Source organism: Malaya genurostris, chromosome 2, assembly GCF_030247185.1.
Source record: "Malaya genurostris strain Urasoe2022 chromosome 2, Malgen_1.1, whole genome shotgun sequence".
NCBI lineage: Eukaryota > Metazoa > Arthropoda > Insecta > Diptera > Culicidae > Malaya > Malaya genurostris.
In genome coordinates, this window is record NC_080571.1 from 117849971 (window position 1) to 117863022 (window position 13052).

General features: G+C 35.3%; 1 protein-coding gene across 1 annotated transcript in view; it reads left to right on the plus strand.

The window, feature by feature from the left end:
* Window positions 1–13052, plus strand: part of LOC131429156 (uncharacterized) — a 230261-nt gene that overhangs the window by 72420 nt on the left and 144789 nt on the right. The gene's annotated exons all lie outside the window — the stretch shown is intronic.

Sequence of the window (13052 nt, forward strand, 5' to 3'; positions counted from 1 at the left end):
CATGCATTCTGATTTGTTTTACGTACTGAAACGAGTAAACTTAACTTCTGTTTATGTTCAGTAAAGATTCATAGATATTGTAGAATTCAGTCATTTGACATGAACAGAATCAAAGGTGGAATTACGTCATCTTAAAAATTTCATATTTTTCATGTGTACGAGGTATCCAATTGAAAAAAGTCATGCGCTATACTCGCTCCACACGATAAATGTTTGCAATTTATTCGCAAGAGGAATACATGTGCCTCTCAGCGTCAACAGCCAAAATGCGTTTTTCAATTGCGAAAACCAATGAAGATATTTTTCTTCGCAATGGCTTTACTGATATCTGCGATGTACACTCAACTAAAAAAATGTCTAATTTTTAGTACTTTTTATCCTATACAGAAACTAGTTTTAGTTTATTTACTCAACTTTTGAGTTTTCGTACTACGAGTTAGATTGTCTGCAAACAATTTGACATGAACAGAATCAAAGGTGGAATTACGTCATCTTAAAAATTTCATATTTTTCATGTGTACGAGGTATCCAATTGAAAAAAGTCATGCGCTATACTCGCTCCACACGATAAATGTTTGCAATTTATTCGCAAGAGGAATACATGTGCCTCTCAGCGTCAACAGCCAAAATGCGTTTTTCAATTGCGAAAACCAATGAAGATATTTTTCTTCGCAATGGCTTTACTGATATCTGCGATGTACACTCAACTAAAAAAATGTCTAATTTTTAGTACTTTTTATCCTATACAGAAACTAGTTTTAGTTTATTTACTCAACTTTTGAGTTTTCGTACTACGAGTTAGATTGTTTACTTAGATTAAAGTTTTTGAGTCAAATCTTATCTTCTGTGTTGTTTCCCCTTTTGTTTAATGTATCAATAGGAATAGGGTAAGAAAGGAAAGATTTAAATCATTCAAACAATTGTAAAAGGCACATATTTAACAAGTACTTTTTTGGTTCCGTGTAGATAGGAGATGATCAGTGTGTATTATACGTGACACATAAAAAACAATGCAATTGAAGTACGCTGCTCGTGCGTCGGATGATAGCCAATTTGCAAATGTAGCTGACTTTTACTAATGAAATAAGCACCGCATCGTTTTGCCGATGTCGAGCTATCTGTTGTAACTTAAATTTGATGTTTTCTCGGAACTTCCCCTTTCTTTGAAAGATATTCATTCTTATGGGCTTAGGACGTTTTAGTTGAATTGTGTTCGTCAAATTGAAATTGTCATTGTGACAAAATGAACTGACTTGATGACAGAGAATCAAACGATATTAGGAGAATGTTCCTATTAGAAGGTCGCACCTATGCGGTCTATCAGGTATCAGTAGAGTGGTCAGACCACATTTGGACTAATTCAAACTGTAAGATGGATGATCGTTTTGATGTGATAACAAAATTTTCAATTTCAAATCCGGTACGTTTGGTGGTTTATATGAACTGGAATCCAGTTGTCTGTTTCGCTTTCGAGTAAGCTCAGCAAATAATCAATCACAAGTGGGTATGCGGAGGTCGGTATCATTTCAACTACTGGGAGTTGGTGTCTTGGCATTATTCAGCCGGTAGTAAACAAAAAGTAAAAACAACTATACTGAAGTTGACAAACACCAACACACCAGTGTTTTTATCAATTTATTCAAATTTCAATGTTGAATAATTGCCGTAATTTGCACCGCAAATTTAACAACCGTCAGCTATTACCGAAATCGTCAGCAAAAGTTTACTGCCTGATTGTGTACTGAATGTTCGGTAGAAGCAACGGAGTTAAATTTATGAATTACTGAGCCTTCAGCAATTGAAAGTAAACAAAGAATTCTTTTTTGTTTTTAATTATAAACATCAAATTATGTGCATTACATTACTTGTTTCGAGTACGTTCAATACTAAAATATGCAAATTCGGTCTAAACGCTGATTGTCGAATATGTTGGTGGACATATCGTTGAAATTCTTCCGCATATCCTGTAATGACTTCCCGAAAGTGAAAGCAGGATCTGGAAGGTGCATTCTAAAAATAACCAACAATAATTTGTCTTAGGACCACCGGAAAATTTCTTTAAAAAAAAACTAATACATGTTCCGAAATTTGGGCAAACGCATTTGCTAATTTCGAAATAATTGTTAATCACCGATGAGTTCAGCATGAAATTATACCAAATCTTGACAGAAAAAGCACTTTATAGAAAAATTAGTAAACTAACTTAACGAATCTGGAAAAACATAATATTGATTACTGAGCAATCAACAAAATTGAATATTGCCAATCTATCCCGACTTTTCACTATACCGAGCTCGAGGATTGATTTTAAGTGTGTACTTCGCACGCGTCGTCATTACAGCAAGCCATTGGTTTTGCACAGATGTATTTTTACATACACTTTGTTGAAATCGTTGTGGCTATGAACTTGGCGTTTAAACAAAAGTTGTAAGCTTGTATTCCGGCCGTTCTTCTCGTAATGCACGGCTCAAACGCATCAATAGCAGCCTATACCGATCACCCGTTATGGTATCGCCTGGTTGTAGCTGCTTTTGATCCCACCAGATGCATAACATGACCATCGAACTATGAATATTCGGTTGATGTTGAGGTCGTTGGCAACAATCCATTTTTCCCCCGGTAACAATTCGATGTAAAAACCCCTTTCTTTGTTGCCTTTGAATCAGCTGCTCGCAAGTAAAAATTCGTCTCTCAATGTCTCTCGGTTTCATTTAATAAGGCCTGCCTTGCTTTTGAATCATTTCCATGGATTTTGATCGTACAGAAACTGCTTGTTGAGTCACTTCCAATGATTCTGCAAGTTTCTCATGCGTTTGACTCGGACCTTCACCGAGTAATGCCTCCAACAGTTTGTCTTAAAACTTCTGTGATTGTCCATAGCGAGGCGAAATTCTTCATTCTTGAAACGTCGAAACCATTCTACAGTGATTTGAATCGACAGAAATGAGAACTTAATTCTCTAGCTGCTAAACCGTTAATCCGATATACATAGTTCCTTTGGAGAACTCATTCACAAAAATATACTTCGTGATTTGATCACAATAAAAAATGTGCAAAGCCTGCTACGATAAAAGTTCATTTCAACAACTTTTTTCCCTTAAGAGATAGAAAAACGATGTCTTCTACAAAGTTTTAGAACTTCTAATGAGAAAAAACTTTGCTTTGGATGGTTTTGAATCGAATTTTGATTCAACTGATGTCCATTTCATAGAAATAACGAGGTATATTTATGTGAATGAGTTCTCCAAAGGAAGTATGTATATCGGTTCAACGGTTTAACAGCTAGAGAATTAAGTTCACGTTTTTATCAATTCAAACCACTGTGCATTCCCTACATTAATTATCAATTCGAGCATTATCGCCATAAACATTCACAAGCATTTGATGCGCTTCAGCTACACTTTTCTTTCAAGTAAGACAGATAACTAAAACTTTCCGCAAATGCTGCTTAGTGACACCAAATTGCTCATAGTTAACACAGTGACAAGTAAAATTTTTTAAAAAAACCTTTTCTTCCTTTCCACCTAGTGGTGTAATGATGCCTATCTTATATCTTATATTTCTTATGTTTTCAAAAACATCACTTGAAGAAACTGTCAACTGATGTCAACTGTCAACTTGAATAAAATCAAAAACTTTCTTTGGTATGAACTACCATCACCACTTGTTTGTAAACAGTTATGTCAAGTTTATACACTTTAATTTGGCAACCCTGCACGCTATACAAAATTGAACTAAGGGGCTGTCCATAAAAGACGTCACGCCACAAGGGGGAGGGGGTGTTTCATAAAACGTGACCTTTTGTGACTGGGGGAAGGGGGGGAGGTTTCTGGAATGTGACGTCCAATATTTTCAATGAGCGCATTTTTGAAATACATAATTATATTACTGCTTTGTCCTATTTCCTGAAAAAATCTCCACAATAAACGTTTACATTCTATAGAAAAACGTGTATTTGTTGATGTAAAAGCTTCTTCTTGTAAATTCGGAAATGAATGATGCAGGAAATCATTTCTGTTGTGATCAGCAAAAGTGCACGGAGGAGCGAGTAAATTAGCGAAATTAATAAATTTTGCCTAATATGAGTAAAAAAGAAAAAGATGCCTTCGAACGGTTTAACTTAAGTTATGCACTGACAATTTTTTCAGTAATTTGATTTTCTAGCATTGATAATAGTATATCATAAGAATTCCTCTTATCTGATTCTGATGCAGTTTATTCAATTGTACTCCATTTGAAAATGGGCGGGAGATCAACGATTTTAGACGTAGATCATGTCATGTCTTATCTTGATCATATGTGATTTTCCTCCACCATCATCAAAGCTTATCGAATCATCCAATGATTAAACCTACATAAATCAAGAATCATTTTAGCTCAAAATCACTATCCATTGTGTGATGGAAGATCAGTACCGATATTAATCGATGTGATTTAGAATTCACTGATCAACTGATCATGAAAAGATTTTCCGGCAGTGATCTCATTTTGATGAGGTTTTGGTCTTTATTTTCTCAGCCCTGTATGCTACACTAAGGAAATATTATTCTTTACCTAAAACAATAATATATCTGTGCACCCCTAGGAGGAATAAAACAGATGATTTAAATGTTTCATTAATTCCAACCAAATACTTTTGTTAATTTATATAATTAATATTAATATTAAAAATAATTCCGATGATTTTGTAGTTTTAGGGATATTTTTTAATTTAATGACAGCATGTAATAAATCGATTTTTCCCTCATATTTGTATGGTTTGTCATACATATTGAGAATGTATTGAAATGAATTTTATTTATTTTGAATCCGTGACATGTGACATAGGGGGGTGGGGGGTCTTTGCTTCTGTTACAATTTGTGACAAAAGGGGGTTGGGGAGTCAAAAATCGTCAAAAAAAGCGTGACGTCTTTTATGGACAGCCCCTAAGCTCGCTGTGCACTAGGCGGGTACGTTTTCTTCTTCTTCCTGCCAGCACGTACCGATGCGTACCGATTTTGCATAATTTTGTATGGTAGTTTGAATGTTTTGATACTCATTGGCCTATAATTTCGGAACCGGACGTCGGATCGAGATAAAATTCAATAGCGATCTATGGGACCGTATGACCTTTCATTTGAATCAGAGTTTGTGAAAATCGGTTCAACATTCTCTGAGAAAATCTTTATTTGTCACATACACATATACACGCAAGTCGGTTTTCACAGTGATTGTATAGCGTTTCTAAATGAGAAAGGCAAAAACATGCGTTCTTCCTGTTAACGAACCGTGTTGACAGATGGTATTTTGGTCGTTATCCGAAAAACGCAAAAAATTGTAAATGAATTAATAAATTTTAATATTCAGTTAGGCAGTCAGTTAGTGTTTGATCAAATTATGTTCTGTTTTTTTTTTTATTTATACCGATCAAATAATGCATGTTCATCAAACAACGCACTCAAACTCATAAATTATCTTACATTACATTACTTTTCGAACGACTCGTACCCTTTTTTGCTCTCACTGGGCATCGCGTGGTCTTTGCGTAGTATGTGAGTGTTTCTTTTTTCTTTGCTCAATTCATTCTAAATTGACGTACAGACTGCTATTCGCGGCGGTAAACATAATTCCGGTGGTGCATTTATTTTGCTTCTCCAATGCCGAATATCAATTTACGGTACACTACTCTAAATGGCGCAGTGATGTTTACAATTCACGTTCAGTCCCAACAGAATTTGTCTGCCGGATCGCTTCGTATGATTGGTGCTACCTCAACTGCTGATGGGATGATGACGGGTGATGTAATAAATTGTTATTGTACTACGGTACTAATGGCAGTTTTTACGAAGATTACAGTGATTCGCAGGATGGATTCGATTTGCGTAGAAAATCTTGGATGAAATATGATGATGAAATTTTCGCTCTCCTCTGTGAAACCTTCAATAAGATTTGCGAATCGTTTTTTTCGTCAACGGAGAATAAAGATTAATGGACTTAAACGTATAAAGAACACTTCTGAAACAGTGTAATATTTGTTTACGGTTTACAGTAAATAAATTATGATCGTTTATCTCCTCCTCCACCAGTGACCCTGGTATTCATTCAAAAGTATTATATCACTTCTGTTAGAAAGATACGAGTGACGAGACGTACCCAAAAGGAAGTGATCAATTGTCGTCCGGTACTGACTATTGAGAGCTCGGAACAGTGAGTAGATACAGAGCAGTGTTGACCACCAGTTTGAATGCAGTGCTAGTGAAAACATGAAGATTGTTCCGCCAGGTGGATAGAACAATGAAAGTGTACAATATTTGGTTCGCATGACCCGAAAGTCGGATCGACGCTTGTTATTTACCGATAGCCGAAGATAAGAGTGCTCACGATGTTTCGGTCTACGGCTTTTGGAAGTGATAAGGTTTCTTAGTGAGAAAATTCCACAGCATTTGGCGGCGATAAAAATTTAAGTGGTATCAGTGTCGATCGATTGTGTTCTCAGTGAGCCAAAACATGTCTACATATTTCAAGAACAAGCTGTTGCGCCGGGCAGCAGCGATGGATCCACCTGGGCGGCAACAGCGCAGCCGATCCTTGGACGTAGAGGCCCTACAACGATCCGGTGTGCAGCTTATTGTTCAAGTAAATATCTGTTTAATTTATATGTAGTAAACAGTCAAATATTATGCCCATTCAATCTCCTATCACCACAAGATTTAAAATGTTCAGAAAATACCGAATATATTGTGTTGCTTTCAACTACAGAAATTTCTATGTACAACTCATGATATCGTGACCTCAACGGTGAACATTCATCTTTTATTTAAAGCACTTTTCAGTAGATGTTAGCAAATTGGAACGAGATCAAATGCATGATGTTTCGACACAACGTTAAGATGCCATTTACGTTCCAGTTCAGTGTCGTCGATCGATAAATTCAAAGGAATTTTTACATAAAGTATGAACGCGAAATTATTGCTACATAGTTTATTTATTATCAAATTTCATATATTTTTCGGATAATAGCTAGACTCGTATAGATCATACATGTATCAAGCTTAGTTTTCAAGATGGAAATTCAAGCAAATCTTTTCATCTTCTTGCATAAATTTTTGGAATAAGAAAATCTACTGGTGGCTATTTTAGTCAATTATAGTTTATTAAAACGTTTCTATGACTCGTATAAAACCACAAAAATAAAGATTACTAATAGTTCAAGTTGAATTCTGATTATTAATCCTAAAGTAGGTCAAATCTACTAAAATGTATCCATATTAACCCATTATAACCCAGGGTTTCCCAAATTTGAACCAAATGAGCAGATATCATCAATACCATCATATTTTGTGTTGAAGATGTTGGGAAATGTTAAATCCCTATTGAAAATCTTTCCCAAACTAAATTTTCCTATGTATGTAATATCATACGCTGGGACAATACAGTAGCAACAAAATTATAAGAGATATGCTTATATTTTGAGAGTGGTATTTATATACGATTCAATTTCTTTCAAATAGTACCGGTAAAAGTACTATCGGAGATGAAGGTACAACATAAATAGAAATATTTGGTGCATTTTGTTCAAAATATATCTTCGTTTCGGTTTTTAGCGGTTTATTATTGATAATATAATTATTTGTATATATTGTATTGTAAGCTACAATAAACAACTTCATTTGTCGATGCCTTTCATTCAGCCTACCTGGGTCCGAAGTGGTGAATGAATTTAAGGTTAAAATCTGTCTAATCGAAAATAAAAAAAAAATAACTTTACTTGTTTCCATTTCTTCATTTTTAAGAAAATGGATTACCTATTTGTATTTGTATCATATTTGAGATATTTGTACGATTTGTTGGGAGTATCATAAGCTCATTTGATAGTGTTTCCAATGCATAACAAGTCTTGTAGATATTCATACTTACTTTTCTAAGTTAGCGTTCTACTCCATATTCACGTGTTCGTCAAAACTTAAAGGGTCCCTATCCTTATCACTCTTTTTGCAGCCATGTTTTTGAATATTCCACATTTCGAAGATAAAACAAAATGAATTTGATTTGCTTATATCAAAAGATTTCCGAAAGACTTCAACTAATCATAAAATTTTGATGCTCGAGTTTATCGGTTAATGATATGCTTTGGAAAAAATTACTACTGTATTATCCCACCGTATGATATATCATACGTTCAAATGTTAACACCATTTTTTTATTGTTTAACATATATTTTTCGAGTTTCACTTATGAAATAACTAATTTGAACCTTTGGCAATGGTTTGTCAAAAGATGGAAGTATTATCTATGGTTTCGAACATAAGATTCACACGAATATGTTGCTTACTTTTCCTTGGTGATTTGTGAGAACTTTGCAAGGTTATAAAACAAATAAAACGTTGATACTTGAAAACAATTTTAATGTACAAAGAAATTAGAAGTGTAAACTATCAAGTAGTGCTCTAGAAAAGCTGTTAGGTAATAAACTTCTAAAGTAAACATGCATTAAAATATAGGAAATATTGCGTATGATATATCATATGCTAGGGCATAATGGGTTAAGTAAAAAACCTCCTGCAATCCTAATACACGCAGTAATAATGACATCACTAGACAGTTTAACTCGTTTTATCCCTATATAAAAGGTGATTTTTTTGAGGTTAGGATTTTCATGCATTAGTATTTGCTCAGATTTTTCGAGGTTATGATTTTCATGCATTATTATTTGCTCAGTATGCTCTGACATTTCATCATGAATAGACTTACTAACGAGCAACGCTTGCAAATCATTGAATTTTATTACCAAAATCAGTGTTCGGTTCGAAATGTGTTTCGCGCTTTACGCCCGATTTATGGTCTACATAATTCTGGTTGAATGGCTACGTAAATAAGCAAAATTGCCGCATTTGGAGTGAAGAGCAACCAGAAGCCGTTCAAGAACTGCCCATGCATCCCGAAAAATGCACTGTTTGGTGTGGTTTGTACGCTGGTGGAATCATTGGACCGTATTTTTTCAAAGATGCTGTTGGACGCAACGTTACAGTGAATGGCGATCGCTATCGTTCGATGCTAACAAACTTTTTGTTGCCAAAAATGGAAGAACTGAACTTGGTTGACATGTGGTTTCAACAAGATGGCGCTACATGCCACACAGCTCGCGATTCTATGGCCATTTTGAGGGAAAACTTCGGAGAACAATTCATCTCAAGAAATGGACCGGTAAGTTGGCCACCAAGATCATGCGATTTGACGCCTTTAGACTATTTTTTGTGGGGCTACGTCAAGTCTAAAGTCTACAGAAATAAGCCAGTAACTATTCCAGCTTTGGAAGACAACATTTCCGAAGAAATTCGGTCTATTCCGGCCGAAATGCTCGAAAAAGTTGCCCAAAATTGGACTTTCCGAATGGACCACCTAAGACGCAGCCGCGGTCAACATTTAAATGAAATTATCTTCAAAAAGTAAATGTCATGTACCAATCTAACGTTTAAAATAAAGAACCGATGAGATTTTGCAAATTTTATGCGTTTTATTGTTTAAAAAAGTTCTCAAGCTCTTAAAAAATCACCCTGTAGAAAGGCCTTCAACCGAAGTCCGGATGGCCGAATGTCTAATATGATTTGACTCAGCTCGACGAACTGAGCATATGTCTGTGTGCGTGTGTGTAACAAGAATATGCACTCACTTTTCTCGGCGATAGCTTAACTGATTTTCATAACCTTAGATTCAAATAAAAGGTCTTAAGATGCCTTTCAGAATTTAAAATTTATACAGCTTCCGGTTCCGGAATCACCGTTTAAAAGTTTTAGTTTCTAATTACTTACTCACATACCTCAGATTGACCGATTTTCACTAACTTTGATTCAAATTTCGGTACCGGAATTACAGAGTGAAGAGTGTTTAAAAATCTTATACCGTCACTTAAAGCGGCAAAGGAAAAAACGTAAAAAAATAAAATATGAAATAGCATCTAACGGGGAAAACAGATTGGAAAATTGACATGTGAATGCAATTATGTAATGAAAACCGCGAAAATGTTACCGCAGAGACGGGACTCGAACCCATAGCTAACTCCAAACGGCGAAATTGTTTTATAAATTAAACTACCCTGCATATGAAAACACATGAAAAGAAATTCCAATTGACTAGACGAAACCAAGCATGCTTCGCTGTACTTGGTCTGTACGGCATTCACTGTACAGGTCTATATCTATGGAAAAATATTAAGAGAAATATATTCATCGATCACGAGTCTATTTTCTCTTTTCTACTTTGCCGCCGTCACTGATTCGATATTTTGTTTTTGTCTATTTTTGCTATATACGGAGTACACACGATAGCTATATACGGAGTACACACGATAGCATAACAGCAGCACAGAATATGTTGAAGATGATCAAACCTTCCATTGACTTTCAACGACCAGCTCAATACGACTCTACGTCTACTAAAACACAAATCGTAAAAAAATCTAAATTGCGCTCGAAACTATTCCAAACATTATTCATTGTTTGTAGACGGCCTATCAAACACGGCCACCGAAAACAGTGTTCAAATACTCCAGAATGAAATGTTTTCTCCGAGATGTTTTGAACGATTTTCACGAACTTTGGATCAAGTAGAAGCGCTTATGGTTCCATAAAAAATTCCTGAATTTCATACGGGTCCGACCTCTGGTTTCGGCTCTACTGGATTACGTTTTAAAAATTTCATGACACCTTGTAAAGCACTTCGTGGGGAAAAATTATTTTAACTAGTTTCAAAACTGTTCTAATTTGTAGGTCATATTTGTTGCTGGCTATACGAACCAGCTTCGGCTAATCCGGATTCGCAAGAATTGGAAATAGTGTTCAAAAACTGCAAAAAGGATCTCACTCACTTTTCTCCAAGATGGCGATATCGATTTTCACAAAATTTCAAAGGAAAAGTCTTATGGTTTCATACGGATTCCCTGAATTTGTTGTGGATACTACTTTCGGTTCCGGAGCTATATGGTGTTTTGAATTGTAGGTTTTGCTATATTAAGTTCGAGCAAACTTTCCTGTTTCCATTCAATGAACAGTTGTTTTTAGTATTCCACAGCAATATGTATGATCTTATGAGTAATATGAGAAAGGTTTCATTACACCACTAGGTTTTTTATTTAAACATTCTTCCACATACTGATTTCGGTTGAACAAAATCGATTTTTATTTCGAAAACCTTAAAAGTAGATTACAAATAGAATAACACATGGATCAATAAGTCCCGAGACTAACAATGGAAACAACATTTTTTTTGCAAAATTTTTTTTATTCATCAACATAATCACCTTTTAGGGTGATACAATGATTCCAACGTTTTTCCAATTTTTCAATACCATGTTTATAAAAAAATTTATCTTTCGCTTCAAAATAAGCTTCAGTTTCAGCGATTACCTCCTCATTTGAGCCAAATATTTTTCCCTGGAGCATTTTTTTTAAGATCAGCAAAGAGCTAGTAGTCACTGGGGTCTAAATCTGGCGAGTATGGGGGGTGGGGAAGCAGATCAAAGCTCAATTCGTTCAATTTCGCCATTGTTTTCATCGACTTCTGGCAGGGTGCATTTTGTTCCATCGAAAGCAATCGCACCCACTTGGAAAAAACCTTTTTCATGCTCAATTTTTCATGAAGGATAGTAAATACACTTCCATATGATATCTGTGTCATCTCAGCAATCTCACGGAGCTTCACTTTACGATCTGTCATTATTATTTTTGTCACTTCACTCACATTTTCCGGTGTAACGGCATCCACAGGTCTACCCGAGCGTTCCGCGTCATTTGTGTCGGTACGACCACGTTTAAACTCGGCGAACCACCGACAAATCGTTGCTTTTGATGGACAAGAGTCCAAATAACATTTTTCAATCCATTGTTTCGCTTGCACGGTGTTTTTACCCATTAAAAAAAAACAATGTTTTATCAAAACACGAAACTCGGTTTTTTCCATTTTTCAAACAAAATACAAAACGACTTTACTCCAACCTCGATAACTCAGCTGTTTCTGGTCGGATCGACTTAAAATTTTGGCCCGTTTCAAGCAAAGGTTAGTACACTAGAAAGACGTGGTTACTGGTTTACTACGAGCGCCATCCCTGCTTTAGTCTCGGGACTTAAAATGTGTTAAATGGCCACAAGAATCATGTTATGCCTTTTCACCACAATTATTTTCATAAATCGTATCTTTAGTTAAGCTTACTTCCCCATTACGAAAGGAGGTTTATTAGTTTTCCAAAATCTGTTTTATACGTAAAATCCGCATTAGTCACCAGAGAGCTCAAATAAACGAATTCGTTAAATATCTTGATGTCGTCGTCTGCTGTCGATGTTCGTACAAAAGGTGTAATGTTTATTCTTGAGAGCATGTTTTCATCATTTTTTTGACGTGAATATGTCTTACTTTACCATAGGGCGCCTTTTCAAAATTAACTCAGTACAAGAATAGGTAGAACTTAATCGTTAATATCACTTGTTGTATTTAACGCAGCAACATAATTTTTTCGCCATACCATTGGAAAAATGTTCAGTAATTTAGGATGAAATTTTAAGTAGTATGAGATAACACCAAATAACTCAAAATTGAAGTTTTCTAAAATGTTTGGTATGAACGAGCATTAAGGTGAAATTTGGAGCCAAAACAAGGCGCGTAAAATGTCAACCGCATGAATTGAATTAATCATCACACAATGCCTATTGTGCAAAATCGACACATAGAAATGCGGAATATTTTTAGTGATTGAGTGCTGTGGCCTTACTAAACGTTTTATTCGCTAGTAAAGCTGGCACTAACTGTGCATGGTTATAAATCATGAGTATATTTAATACTAACTATCATCAGAGAAACACAATATTCGAATCTTTTTTTATATGTTCAATTTTATATGAAGAACTATAGATAGAAGTTGTTTTGAATAAACCAAAAGCTTATGTGCGTACATCTACTCATATATACTGTTTCGGAACAGAGTTCTTGCTCGCGAAGCGATCAGTTGTCTACCAAACCAGAATAATAGTTGTTTAAACTGAGAAATCATAGATTCAAGTCCAAATCTGCTTACTGTAAAATT